The 15,321-nt window shown below is 49.0% G+C and overlaps 1 long non-coding RNA gene across 1 annotated transcript; it reads right to left on the bottom strand.

The window, feature by feature from the left end:
* Positions 1-9,205: 9,205 nt before the first annotated feature.
* Positions 9,206-14,967, bottom strand: LOC309437803. Its single transcript, XR_014183629.1, has 3 exons — positions 14,830-14,967; positions 13,624-13,741; positions 9,206-10,264 (listed from the first exon to the last, which is right to left on the bottom strand). It is a non-coding gene; the product is annotated as an uncharacterized lncRNA (long non-coding RNA).
* Positions 14,968-15,321: the final 354 nt, after the last annotated feature.

Here is a 15,321-nt window from a genome sequence, read left to right as displayed (position 1 = left end):
TTAGGGGCAGATGACAATAGAGATGAGGAGAGCAGCAAATGATTAAAGAATTAAGACTGACTGATGGAGAAAGTGACAACACCTCTAGTTTACCTGGAGGAGATGGGAGCCCACAAGCAGCTGGCATATTGGGAAGCAGGCCTAGAGACGAACTGCTGAAGCCAAATGCTGGGCAAGATGTGCTTCTTAACAGCAAAGTGCATTGGACAGTGATGGAATTTCCCAACGGAAGCCCCATCAATTGAATCACTGGAAACAAGGCTGGACAAAATACTGGATAATGTCCAGGCAAGGATAACTCTTCATCAGCAAGGAGAGAGCAATGAATAAGATGAATACCTGGGCCTTTTCCATCTCCATGAATCTATCTAATGCACTCACTCTTTTTTCAGCATCTGAAAAAAGGATGTAAGTGCCTTTCCTGTGCCATCAGCGCATCTCAGCATGGCGCCAGGATGGGCAGAGGCTCAGGTGAAAGCATGCTGCTGTCTTGTTTGGTGCCTGGAAGCAGAGGAGTTGAGCGGCTCTTGCCTCCTTCCCGCACAGGACAGCTCTGCAAGCAGACAGGGTGTGGGACCTAGGCCCTGGTTTCTCTGCCCTTCAGCACGGCAGCAAGCCCCTTGCCCACAGCTAGGCTTGATGAAAGCCGCTGCTCTGCTAAGTGCTCCTCGAGCTGGGTCTTGCAGGCATTATAAAGCTCAGGGCATGGCTGACGTTCACTTTGCTCCCTCAGCACAGCCAGAACAGCCCTGGCACCAGCCCAGCCTTGCCGTGCATCAGCTGGGGCGAGCAGGTGAGGGTTGCCGCTGCAGGAGGGTGAAGTCATCACAGTCAGGGTACATCAGTTTAAATTCTTGGTGCCCTCTTCTTCCCATGAAATCTCAGTGCCTCTGGAAATCTGTGCTTCCCCAGGGAAGTCACTCCTCCAGCCCTGCTCCCACCCCAGGGCACACTCACACACCCCTTCCCACCCGAGGGAAGTCCCCATCCTGGGAAAGCTGCTCACAGCACCACAGCCTCTCTTCTGACAGCTGACTCTGTAATTATTTGGTTGCTGTTAATTGCTAATTAATTCCACAGTTATGTTATTAGCAGATGGACCAGGGTGGCATGGCTGCTGCCAGGCACGGCACCTGGTAAAATCACACACCTCATCATGGGGAAGGGCACTGCCGAATATTTTAGGCCATTGCCTAGTTAACCATTAACAGCTGGTAAAATCCCAGGTCCCCTCACAACAAGGCGAGTCCTCTAAGCACTGTTAGAAAATCCTATTTCTAGTGGGTTATGAAACAGAGGTTTTGATGTGCTGCCAGGTTTGATGTGGAGCTCTGGGAGCTAAACACTTGCTGCACTGTCAGCCGCTGGCTGAGTGCCGCTTACATAAAGCTTTCCTAGCAACCCTGCTTTGTCCTCTATGTCTGTCCATCCATCCATCTGTCCATCTGCCTGTGCAGTGGAAAAACTGAGTGACCCAATGAGGAACTGGACCGGTCATCTCTTCCCATGCTGACAAACATCCAGTGGTCTGTGGCCAGTCCCGAGCTGGGGAGCTTTTCCATCACTGAGCAACCCTTCATGCAAAGCCCACCATCCCCTTCGGGCCCCTTCCCTGGGTCTGCAGCGTCAGGAAGAAGTGAGTATCATATCCTGCTGCCCTGGCCAAGGAAAACAGGAGCACAGTCGGGCTGGAGGCAGGCTGGGGGAGCAGGGAGGCAGCCCTTCTGCCCTGGCTGGCCCCAGCATCCCCAACAAGGGCTGCTGCCCTCCTGGCCAGGGGCGATGCTGGTATCCCTCGAGGCTGCCTTGGGAAAGGTGCATGGCTCTGCTATTTGGCTGGCAAAGAGAGCAGGTGGAGAGAAGAAAATGCCCAGGGGAGAAGATGTCCAGAAGCAGAAACCTTGTCTGGGCTTTGAGGGGAAAGGCAGGAAATTCAGCGGTTTCTTGTGCACATCTTTCTCCCCGCCCTCCAAGGCCAGCAGCAACTAAAAACTCTCCTAAACAAAGTCCTTCCTTAACAGAGGGGGCTTCCCTCCCACACCACCCTGCAGCAGCCCCACAGTCTCCCCTGCACCCCTGCACCCCAGCCTGGGTGGTCCCAACCCTACCATTTTTGGGGGCCAGTGGGGGCTGCTCCCCATTCCTGGGCCCTTTAAATCGGAGCCCCCGCCAAAGCGATTTCTCCATGGAGTTTCATAAGGAAGCACATGACGAGGGCAGTTGGAAACCACAGCTCTGCGAGTGCTGATTACAGCCTGCTGAGGAAAAGGAGATTTTTATCTTGCAGGAATTCAATTATGAGAAGAAAAAAAAGTGCAGTGCGTCTGGCTTGGTTTGCCCAAGCTCGCTGCACTTCAGGGGCTTTAACTTAACAAGAAAGGTGTGCAAGCTTTACCTAAACAATTGTGCTTGCTGGTATCTACATGATGGTGGTTTTTTTAAGAGGAAAAAAAAAACACAACACCCCCAAAGTCACCCTGCTGGCAGCTGAATGCAGCAGGGATGATGTCATTGGAACAGTTGGAGGAGAAAAGAGAAAAACAAGTCTGTGTGTGCTAATCCTGTTTGCTGCCCTAAAGGGAATGGAAAGCCGCCAAGGCGAGGAGTTCTGGGAAACCATATAAGGGTGCCAAACAAGCACCGCCGCCAACACAGGGAACTGACATCTTTGTTCTCCCCAGCTCGGCAGCCAGCCAAAGGCCTCATTTCGGCGCTGCGGCATGATTACACTGGACATCTGCCAGCTGAGTGCTCTGAGCCCCTTTTCTTCTCTGTAAGCTTTTTGCCAAACATGTAGCAGTTGCCATGGCAGTCAGAAGTAAAGAAAAAAAAAAAAAAAAACAACGCGCACATATAGATAGAGAGGGAGATAAAACAACAACAACAAGAAAGCGGAGGCACGCCTTGCTCCAGATGCGCCACATGTGTGGATATAAAAAGCAAGCAAACCTATTAATCAAAGGTTTGGGGGATGGAGGGAGGGTGAGTGGCGCAGGCTGAAAGGTGACGTGAGGATAAAACAATAAGTGCACACAGGCACACGCACACCGCAGTGGCCAGGCAGGCGGTGGTGGGCTGACCCCGTGGTCTCCTCCCCTGCCTGCATGCGAAATTGCAGGCAAGCGGGATTTAAAATAGAACAACATGGTGGCACTTTCACTATTGCTTGCCTGCCCATCTTTTTTTTCTTCTTATGTTAAAAAAAAAAAAAAAAAAAAATAAGCTGTTCTGAGGATGAGAAGGGGGTTATTTATAAGCTATGCACAGCAGAGGGAAGCAGGCAACCCAGATCTGGTCACGTCTCAGGGTGGAAAATCCCATTCCAGCCCATGGTCCAGGCCAAACTGTATTATTTCAAGTTGTGCCCTAAACAGTTAACAACCAACCACCCAGTAGTCCCATGTTTATAACGATATTTCATTTAACTAGGCAAGCGCTGCCAGACCCCAATGGGCAGATCTATGCACATAATAGAAGAGGTGTGGTCCCTGCTCGCTTTCTTTTTCCACCCGGAGACGCATGGGCTAGTTTCATTTTACAAAGCGGCTATATACAAGAAGTTCACTGCCCAGTGAGCTGGAGTTCATCTGACTATTTATAATTGGGTTTCTTCTCCCCACACCCACCCCGCAGGCAACGGGACAGCTGCTAAGTGATGGCAGCCGTATTTGCAGCCAGCCTGGCAGCCATCACAGCTGTGGCGTGTTTTTAGGCGAGGCTGCAGCAAAAGGACAGATAAGGCTGCCCAGGAGGGGATGCAGCACCCAACACATCTCTGGGGCACCCTCCTCCTCAAACCTCCAGCAGGCTCCCCTGCCTGCCCCAAGGACCAGGTTCATTTACAGAGTGCAGGGCATCACCACACCTGAAGGGCATCTTCAAAATGTGGGAACTGCTGGAGCAAACCTGGTCCCACACACCGTGAGCAGCTGCATTCACCCAAAGACCAGCCTGCCTCAAGCAAGTGGGTTCTGGGAAGGCAAACACCCCCAAATGCTGCAGTGAGCAAGTTGGGTTTGGCCCCTGGCAGTGTGCAGCGGCTCCTCTGATGGCTCCACTGGAGCTTCACAGGCACAGAGAAGAAGTTGGCTGAAAAGCAGCAAAGGTGAGTTGTAGTCACAGGTGGTAGGGAAGGAGACTGGACTCTCACCCTGCCTTGCTGCTGCCTTCCTGTGTGGCCATAAGTCACTCACCTGCAGTTTGCTTCAGCTTCCCATTTGTAAAAAAGAGGATGGTTTTCCTTACATACCTCAGAGATGGGCTAAGCGTCTTAAATCATTAATGTTTGTAAAGTGCTTTCATTTCCTCAGATGGAAGCTCTTACTGATGTGTAAAGTATTATTAGGATTATTCTTGTTAATAAACAAGGAAGGCAGGACAGGTTTATTTCTTGCTAGGGCTTACGTGGGGCACAAGAATGCAGAGGGTGGGGAACATGCTAATTTGCCCCACAGCCTCCTCAAGGAATTGCAAAGGCAATCCTCTCACTGGCACTAAGCTCAAAGGCAGCATCTGTGAAACACGGGGAGAAGCCCCTCGGGGTCCCAGTGTGTCTCCAGCCCACTGGAGACCTCTGTGGGAGTGCTGGTCCCTGGCAGCTCCCACGGGGCCAGTGGCAGGAGCTCGGGGCAGAGTCACACTCTTCAGCACTCTTTCTGACCTCCACCACATTTAGTGGGTGGCCCAGAGTGGGGAACCTGTGCAGAAGGTGATTTTTGCCTTTCTTTAGATGTCAGGCTCCTCCCTGGGGTGCACCTTAATGTCTAAAGCAAGGACAGGCACTGAGGCATCATACCTAGCAGAATGAGCGGATGCCCCCCCAGTTTTGTAGAGAAATTGAGACGCGGTGTTTGCTGAGCCAAGAAAAGCTGTTTTGCTGCTCAGGGGGAAGGGAGGGAGGCAGCTCTGCAGCGTGGTTCACCCCCATGGGCCAGAGACGGTCCCTGCCTTCACCCAGTGATCACCAAGGCCCTGCAGACACTCAGACACTCCTCACCCCAAAAGGGATGAGCTGCTGGGGGTTTTCCCAAGGTGACACAGCAAGTGGCAGGGCAAGCCACCACCTGCTGCCTTGGTGCTAGGGTGGGCTGTGCAGGGCTCCACGCTGCATCTCAGCCCCTATCCAAGTGATAACCCCCTGCTGTGTGGTTGTTACTGACCAAAGAGTCGTAACCTACCAAAAACTTTGCCAGCACATATTCATATATTAGAGCCAGGCAGTAAAAAAGAAATTTCAGGGAGGGGGATTAACTTTACTTGGTTCTGGCCAAGTTAATAAAATATAGTCTGAGTTACTGCCAGGCTACTTAATTCATTATTATTCAAAGTGGCTGGGTAATTTCCCCCAGGTTGGCTCTGCCTTGCCCGCTTCTGCATGTCACCTTCCCGGTGCTATGGATGGCACCAAAGGTGGACTCCTCACAGCTGCCAGTCCTGCTGCTTGGTCCAGGATGGCCAGGGTAACCATCAGCCCCATCAGCACTGAAAAGCATCACCTTGTGCCCCAAAAGCCAAGCCCCAGCTGCAGGAGCCAGTGGGAGGCGTTCTGACACTGGGGCATGGCAGCAGGGGCACTGCAGCCTCCCCCCAGGGAGGAGGGGAAGGGCTGAGCATCTTTCCTGAAGGGGTGAGCAACACCAGCTCCCTGCAGCAGTTTGCTGTGCCCTGTGGAGCCAGCTGCTTTAAGGAAAACCCTCTGCATCTTGCCATCTTGCACTTCAGCTTCAGTGGAAGTGACATTTGCAAAGGCGTTGCCGTGCCTGTGCGAGCTCTCCTCCCTGGCATCCTCTATCTGATTATTTCCCCCCTCATTTCTAAACATGATTTAATTCCTTTACCCACCTGCATGGCAGAACTAATCACTGACAGGCATTACGTTGCCTGGTATTAAAATCAGCGTACAGGCACATTCCTGCATGCGCTCTGAATCATCATGAGGCTCCCAAGCTTTAAATGGGAAGTAGAACGCACTGCTTTCTAGATAGACAAATGAAACTTTACCCAGTCCTCTCACTTCAGAAACAAGCTCTGAATCATGCAGAGGGCGAGGTGCCAGGAGCAGCTCTGCTCTCATCCTGGCTCCACACTTACTCGCTGTGTGGCCTTCAGAAAAACTCTGAGGGGGTGAATCCTGGTCCTGCCCCCTCCCTGCTGGCAGCCCCGGGGCAGGGGAGAGGTGTGGGGGCTGCAGGGCTTCATGCACTGGGGGCCAGTGGAAAGAAATGCTTCCTGTAAGCTGTGATAGTACACTCCTCAGCAAAACATGGCTCTTTTGCTTTCTCTGCCTTTCACCCTCCTCCCAGGCTCCCAGCAGAGGAGGGTGCTACTGGTGCTGGAGGGTGCTGAGTGGGGGGAATGGGAGCCACAAAATGAACTCTGTGAGGCTGCATACACCAGCCTCTGAGCTCAGAGGTGGAGATCCTCCTGCTGCATTAACAAGAGCCCAGATTCCTAGGTAAACAGAGTGCATTAATATTTATTTTGGGAAGCTTGGAATCATGATTTAATGCTGTAGAAAGGGCTATTCTTACACAGCATTTGGAGAGCTTCTTCTAATACAATATTTCCTAACTTCAGACGAGGTAACCCAGTAAGCTCCATTACCTCACTAATACTATATAAAAATTATCCTTTATTATAAATCATACTGTACACCAAAAAGGATATAAATAGAGCCCCGTGCAGCATTGGCATGCCTCATATTTCTCTTGGTTCACATTAAATGAGCCACTAAATTACAGTGTCCTTCTTTATAATATCATCCTCCAAAGCCAGGCATTCTGTGTGTTACACAGGACTGTTCTAACAAGAGAAATTAGTATGGCTGGTTTAATTCAGCCAGGTCTGCCATGCATGTTATAGGAGAGAGTGTTAATATGGGCCAGAACGAGCAATTTCATTGTCCTTTCAGAAAACCCACCACTTGGAACGCGTGATTTGAGTGGGGCTTTGCTAAGGCCCGACACACAGCCTCTGTGGAGGGGTTTAGCTGCTCAGCTCTGGCAGCAAAGGTGAAGGCAGAGGAGAGGACAACCCACCCCATCCTTCTCCTGCCACTCCAAGGGTGCACAGTCCTCAGACCACTTCCAGGGATCCTGGGGGAGCTTGATGGCTCCCTGGGGAGAAGGGGAGCCACTAGCAGGGGAAAGCAGGGGGTGCTGCAGGGGCGAGGGGAGATGCCTTCATATTGGGGTCTTGGTTCTGGTCTGCTGCTGGTTCCTCTGCTAAGCTCATTGGAGTTAGTTCTGATTTAGGTGAAAACAGATGCGGGCAAATTCAGGTCCTTGCTGTGCAATGCTGGCAATTATTTAACCTCCCTGTGTCTCGCCTGCGGAAATGGGGAGATATTTTGTCCGCAGGATTGATGCCTGCCTGTTTGTAAAGCAGTTCCAAGCTTCTCCTGAACAGCTAGTGCTACATGAATACATGGGGTTATTGTTTGCATGCCAAATTACAAATATAGTGCTCAGATGGGGGGGGATCCAGCTCGACTGTCATCTCTAATGATGGTAGCTAACTGCAGCAAAGAAGAAAACCCTCCTACAGTCCTAGGAGCTGCACATGCCTTCAGGGACACTTAAAGTAATTCAGGTCAAAAATGTAGGTTGTTTTATTTAGCAGACAAAGAGGTGAGAAAAGGAAAGAAGGAGAGGCAAAGAGGAAACAGGCTGCTGCAAAAATACAATCTCCATAAAGAGCTTTTCAGGATCTCCCCCCAAAATTTAAAGCGAAATGGAGCTTTCTGAGGTTTCAACATTTCCTTGCAGGACTTGCTAGGTCCCAGCTCACGCTGGCAGGGACCCAAGCCAGCTCCCCGCAGGGCAGAGATTGGGGTTAGCACATGGAGTTCATGGCTAGATGTGAGGAGGAGGTGTATCTTGGAGCAGTGTCCTGGAAAAAAAGAGCTACCAAACCTGCCCAGGGGCGGTAGCTGGGCCAGGGGCATCCAGGGAGCCCAGAGACAGCATAACAGGTTTGTGAGGAGTGAACTAAGTCAAAGCCACCCAAGTATTCATTACTTGCAGAGCTGGAATGCTTCAAGGAAATTTTTGAGCCAAACTGTCTGTAGCGAGGAAATGTGTCCCCTTACGCATGTTGTGAGGCTGCAGGCTCTGCGGCCTGCAAGGATGCCAAGCACAGCAAACTGTGCCATGAATAATCAATGAAAACTAAAGGTTTCTATTACCTGCAGTGTTCCATGGCCGTGTGAGATAATACAGAAATGGCAAGCAGCCTCCTGGAAGTGAAATAAAACCTCTACAGTGCAGCCCTTGGCATCATATCCCTCAGAAAAATCCCGAAGCAAATCAGGGTTATGCAAGCTGTGAAATACCCAACCTTTATGCTAAATTGAGGAAGCTGCCAGGATCACATCTTGCTGCTTCCAGAAGTATCCAACTCATCTTGGCAGGGCAGGTTACAAATCCCCCAAAGTTTAAAGTGCAGACCCCAGCAGCAGGGAGGTAAAGGGAGCAAACCTCAGCCAAATGGCTGCCCCCACCTCAGCGCTGTGGGGCTGAAGTCTGAGCACAGGGAAATCCTAAGGGTGCTCTGTCCCTTCCTCCCAAAAAGAGGGGTCATCAGATGGAGATTGCAGCATGCAACCAGCACCAGCTGCACTAATGGGCACGCTCAAGCACTCTTGTGGTTGTGTGTCCACAGCTGGTGGCTCCTTAGCAGATGCACAGACATCATTGTGCACGCACATCAGCCCAATTAGTGCTGGCATCAGGCAGAGTGCTGCGTTAAGGAGTGCTTGCAGGACAAGGAAATAAAAGGTGAGTCTGGGACGAAAACCTTTGGCCCCTTCCATCTCTGTCCTCCTCGCCTCAGCCCCTGGAGAAAGGCTGTCTTAGTGCTGCGCCATAAAAGAGTCATTAATTTCGAGGCCTTGAGTTTAAAATTGGTCTGGTCCAATAGGTATGAAAGCAGGCACATGTGAAGTAATAATTGGCTCATAATGGGAAGGCTGAAATCTGATGTCTTTATCTATTCCCAGGACAGAACAGGGCATGACCTGTGCAGCCTGGACCACAGTCCTGACTCCTTTAAAGCCTGGAGAGTTTTGGTTGGTCTGTGACAGTGATAAAGAAGCACACAGGAAAACCTGATGGTGTTTGGATCTTGTAATTCAATACAAAACCATTTCTGTCATTTAAGAAACATTTATTAAAAAAAAAAAAAAAAGAGAGATGATGATGTAGCATTTGTCACAAGGAGACAGTGATATGTTGCAATATCCGTGGGCAAAGGTTACGTTAAAGGATGGTGCTATCATAACTAAGGTGGTGAGCTAGCCCAATTTTTGTCTTTCCCCCTTAAAAATCTACATGCAAAAGCAGTAACTTAGCTGCAACATTGATAAAGGAGGTCTGGTCCCAAGGTGGAGTTTTTGGTCAGATTTAATGTAAATCACATATAACACCTTAAAAATAGCAGTGTTCAGCAAAGCCCAAGAAGTCTCAGTGATTTCTTTTTGACTTTGTAACCAGAAAGACAAGCAGGGGAGAGAGTAAGAGCAGGAGAGAGATTAAAACAGCTTTAATTTTAGGACTCATCTCCACAAGAGATAGTATGTGACACCAAAAAATAGTCCAATTAAAAATGTTTATAACTTAAAATTGCTTAATTAGCACCTTCAGAAGTTTCTCTGTGTCTCCCTCCTAATATCCTCTCTTCCCATGGGCATACTCCTTTCTCCTGGGTGGTGGCAGGTCTTGGAGTGGGGCAGGTCCAGCTGTATCTCAAGCCTGGATTTCAGTCCCTTGGGGACATATTGCCTCCTAGCAAAGCCTTCATGATGGCAGGTCTTCAGAGGCTTCCAGGAGTTCTGGAAGACTCACCTTCTATGGCCTCCGATGTTGCAAGCAAACAAACGAGGTACGAGATCCAGCCTTCCACATCACCCTGGGCTGAGGAGCACCTCTGCAGGGGCAGGTCTTCAGAGGCTTCCAAGAGTTCTGGAAGACTCACCTTCTATGGCCTCCAATGTTGCAAGCAAACAAACGAGGTACGAGATCCAGCCTTCCCCATCACCCTGGGCTGAGGAGCACCACTGCAGGGGCACATGCTTTCCCTCCCAACACCCCGTGCTGGTGCTGGCTTTCTCCTTCACGTTGTGTTTTCTGCTGGTGACTCGGTGTCGCTGGCAGGCAAGACTCTGGCCTCAGCCTCTGCGTCCCGCATACAGCACCTTTGCCATGCTGGCCCACGTACGGGGGAAGAGGCAAAAGCCTTCCCCACATCCTCCCATCTATTCTACAGGCTAGGGTGAATGAGAGATGCCTCATTAGGACTGTGCATTCTGCTTCCTGCCAAGAAATTCATGCCCAAAAGAGTCCCATCCCTGAGCCCCTAGCTGTGCCAGTGTCAGAGATGCTCCCACAGACACAGGCTGGGGATGGCCAGAGGAACAAACCCTGCTCATCTTCTGTGTTTCGGTTGCCATGGGAATAGGCTTATCTCTGTTGGATGAGTTTAGCAAGTATAGGGGTTCAGGAAAACAACACGGACAAACAAGTGGACATGGCAACTGCGACGGTGACAAGGCAGGGAGCCTGGCTAACCCAGGAGGTGAAGCAGGTTTGGAAGTTTTCGGTTCTGCCCCTCTAGGACCACAGCCAGCCAGCCACAGTGTGGCTTTTGGTGGCAGGTCACCACGGCCCCCTAAGCAGCGGTGGCTGCTTCAGCGGGGCAGAAGCACCATTGTGGGGACTCAGAGCAGAGGAGTGCCTGCAAACAGCAACCCATTTCTAAATTGTTTTTTTCCCAAGTCTTTGAGAAATGGAAGAGGATTCAGGAATTTAAGGGAATTTCACAGCACACGTGAGATTTCCTCTGGCCTGAAAGAATAATGTCAAGAGCTGGCTGAATTTCAAGGAGTCCTGAGTCTTCCTTCCCCATCATCCCTAGCCCTTTTGTGGAGTTCACACAGAGCATCCTTTTTGTTCACTTCAGTTTTCCAACAACATAACATTTGAAGACATAGAGTCAGAACTAACACCTCATCTTGCTGACTGAATATCCATTTAAAATGTGATAGAGAGTATGTAAAAAAAAATCGCCATGCTGGATCAAATGAAAGGCCCCAGCTCTTAGTCTCTTTCTAACAGCTTTTGGCCCTGTATAAGCAGGTGTACTTGTAAGGAAAGCACCTCGGGTGGCAGAGAGCATCAGTACCCACCTATAGGTGGGTATATAGTATATAGTATAGGCACACAGGCTGGACCACCCATCCCCCATTTGACATCCAAAGTGACCTGCAGCATGGTTCCTACCAAGGACATGCCAGCAGAGGAGGTAAGGACAATGTCAGTTACACCTCGGCCCTCCTAGTTGGAAGGCCTCCTTGATTTCCCTCTACAAGAAGGCAGCAAGGAAGGATGGAAAGGATAATTAAAACTAAGAAGGAACCAAAGTACAGTTCAACAAAATGGATTTAAATAAAGTAATTGCAGGCTCTGCAGCAAAATACATAGAAATTTCAGATCTTTCTGGTCACTACTGAGGCTTCAGATCTCCTGGAAGTTCACGTCTACCTTACAAATCACATCTGTGGCAGGGGAAATTGAAGGGTTAAGGTGGCTTCTGACAACCAGGCCCAGGACTGTCGTGTAACCTCACCGCTTTATATTTCCCCCACATTAATCCTCAGTCATTAGCAAAAAATTAACACAGCCTTGCTCAGGGCAGGCTTATTAAGCAGGAAAACTTGAGAGATCAGGAATGAGTTGGTTCTCAGCAGAAAGGCAACCTTCACATCCTAAGAACGTCACAGGGCAGAGACTGAACACTCTGACCTTCACAATAATCACATCATGACCAAGACAGTTCCTTTGATGGGTCGTTCCAAAATATAAATTAACTTAATCACTTCTGATCTTGGGACACAATTGACATTCAAGTGTTTTGACTGTGACACAGCCACAGAGGTTAAAGGCCATGTCTCCCTCAGCAAGCAGAGCGGTACAGGAGCAGCATTGGTGTGCTGTCCATCGGTTTATCTTGTGACAGGCTCCAGCCTGGAGCCATGGCCTGAGCATGAGTGGCCTGGAGCACCACAGGTACACACCTGCATCTCCTCTCCCAGCACAGTGTCACCCAAGGGGGGCTCAGCTTGCATGCCCCATTCCTCTTCCACAGTGTGAATTATCAAACCGCAATTACGTGGCATGACAAGGAGATCTGTTTATTTCATTCAAGCTAAAATGTTATTGACCAGGACCTTATATGTCCTGGTCCTGCCTCCTCAGCCCCAGCTTCACTCCTATCCCTCCTTAAAACCAGGTTCCTATGAGGACCACCTTTATCTGGCTGCAAGGTTTAAGCCTTCATGGGCAACAAGGGAGCAGAATAACAGTTTCCGTGGTTTGCAGAGTAGAAGAAACACTCCAAGTCAGACTCATCACAGCAAAGTGAAGAAAATGAAGCAAAGCCTATCTCAGCCATGCACTACTGTGGATGTGGACCCTGGCTCTGGACCAGCATGAACTCTGACAGCACACAACAGCACCAAGAGCTGTGCCTTGTGACAGAGGGTCTTTCCTCAAGCATTTGGCCTTAAGCCTCTGTAAATGCCATCAGTGCAAACAGAAGCCATACTTTGGGTTTAAACCAGTAAAGCTGCATTGAAAAAAACCCTTTGCTGCAAGATTTGAGAGATTACCAGTCTGCAGGCTGAACAACAGCTTCTATTTTGCTACACACTGTTGTTCTCTTCTGGAAGTGGTTAACTTCAAGATGATGCAAATACTATTGTCAGGCTCTTTGACTCTCCCTGCTGACAATCTTAGCATTCAGATAATGTCCTTCTCCCACAAATCCATGCTGCCTCTCAAAGAGCCAAGTGCTTGTTGTCCTGTTCCCAGCTGCCAAAACCCTCCAGCTGCCTCCTAATTACCCCTATAATGTGCTCCTGCATGTCCAATACACAGTTCTGCAGCACACTAAAAATTTAAGGACAACATAAAATAAAGAAATATCAAATTAAGGAGCACAAGGGGTGCTGGAGCAACCACATTGTTAATTTTCTTGTTTAATTCACTGATAACAGCTATTTTTTATCCAAAACTGCTGTACAATGAAGTGCCACACTTGAGCACAGCTGAATGTCAGGGATTCATTGTTTAAGGTCAGAAGAGACCATTATGATCATCAAGTATAACCTGCTGTATAAGAGATCCAGGATACCTCCCCTACTTGTTTCTGGTGCTGGCCCATAACTTCTTTTTGAGCTGCCATGCATCTGTTAGGAAGTCACCTAGTCTTGGCTTAAAGACTGCAAAGTCTGGAAAATCTACCAGAATGTCAGAAAAGTCCTTTCTTTGATTAGTTACCCTCCTATAGCCTCCTATAGCGTATGCACCTTTTTCTCTCCTCTGCATCTGGCTTGCCTCTGCTTCTAGCACTGGATCACACAATGTTTGGGTTATTTCCTAAGTGGAAGTTCTCACTCAGAAATCTCTTTCCTACTGCAGCACTTCTATTCTGTTATCAAGCTGCTTTATAATTTCTAAGTTCTGTGAAATAGATCGGTCCCCTGTAGCCTCCTGCCACAGGGAGTTCTTTATGGCCCTGTGCATTTTCACAGTTACCCCCTGAACACTTTCATTTAGCCAAGCTTACCTTGGGATGTGGGAGTCCTTGCATAAAGCCCAGTTCTTCCTCAAACGTCATTGGTCCACCATAGTAGACAGTCAGTGTACTTACTATTTGACTACTCTTGGCAGTGGTGTGATCATGTCTGTAAAAAGAGAAGAAATGTCCACGCCGCTCAAGGCTCCAGCCATCCTCTAATTATTTTGCCCCAGCTCTGCTGGTGGCTGGGTAAATGGTGACAGCCTGGCAGGAGATGGCAAAAGGCAGCTTGCATGTGTGGGTCACAGCTCCTGCTTGCCTCCAGCTATTACTGATAGGCACAGCGTGAGCCTTGTGCTCCTTTCTGCTCTCCTCCCCGCCAGCACACAGGTGCACCTGCCCACCTGAAAGGTGCTGGCTCTTGCCAGTTGCTCAAAATATCTCCCCCTTCCAACTGAGTGCACAAAAGCAGCCTGTCTGCTTGCAGTTCCTGATAGATCCGGCAACACGTCAACATCAATCAGACTCTTTGCATACATGTGCTTCTTCTTGGCACATCCAATTCCAGTGCCATGCACCGTGTGGTGGGGGTGAAGAAACGTGCAAAGATGGTAGTTAACCGAGGAAAAAAATGGCTCCAGGGGCTGCATGTCGGGCTGGCCAGGCATCTGAGAGAGAGGTTTCCATTTGCCAGACCTGTTCACCCCTCCCTACTTATAATGCTGTCTGGCTTCCACGGGTCTTTTATCAAACCTCAAAATGTAGAATGAGCCCCATAGCTGAAGTGGGAAACTCAAGTTTCCATCCTTAGAGCCCCACGGATAAACACCAAGCGGCAGGTATGATATTGCTGACTCAGCAACCGTTTCTAGGTTGTGCACATTCTGCTACAAGACATCATTAGAAGAGGCCAAGATATTTTGTTTTCATAGCTTTTTAACCTTTTCCTTCCCAAACCAGTGTTTGTATTTATTTTGGCAAGTTGAATGTTTTGAAGAGAGGATTGATTTGGATTCGCTAAAGCATTTTTTCCCCTTAATTCCATTTAGTCAGTCTCTAATTCTCTCCAGGACTCCCTTCTGCGGAGCTATTTCCTCTTGGAATCATTTACTTTCTGTGGATTGGGAGAATTAATGAGGCAGATGCCGCTCTCATTCTCATCACTGTAAGCCCAAAACAACTTCAGCAGTTTCCTGGCACCAATCCAGATTTTACTGGTGTAAATGAGGTCAGAATTTGGCTCACTGAGCTTACTTTTCTAAGAGACAAAGAGATTGCTGAAAACAAGAAATCTTGTGCAGGTCAGGAAAGTCCAGTTGGAAGTCGGTGAAGTCCACAATATCAATGAAAGGCTGAGTTTCTGTGTTTTCCCACAGAGACGCTTTGCTGAGCAACGCAGATATTCACAGACAACTCAGAGCACTGGTGAGCAAGCATTCGGAGAAACAAGTCCAGGGACAAAGACTTTGAGGAGTGTCAGTGTCGTCTACAGTAACAATTGCAAAGCAACAAATATAAGTCATCCCAATGCAAAGGAAGGTTAAGAAACTTAGAGAAAGATCAACTGGCTAAAACAGTCAGTCTTCAGGAGCCTCACAGGGAAGGAGGAAGCAAACAGAAAACTGAGATACATGTAAATGGCTAAGGGTTGGCATCAAAGGTCGGCACATGTAACAAGGGATAAAGTCAAGAAAGATATGAAAAAGAGACATAACTAGCACAGGACAGGAGGGTGACCAGGGAAGT

The sequence above is a fragment of the Streptopelia decaocto genome, assembly GCF_964273445.1.
Source record: "Streptopelia decaocto genome assembly, chromosome: 3".
Lineage (NCBI taxonomy): Eukaryota > Metazoa > Chordata > Aves > Columbiformes > Columbidae > Streptopelia > Streptopelia decaocto.
Note: the sequence above shows the minus strand (reverse complement) of the source record. Positions and strands in the feature narration are given on the sequence as shown.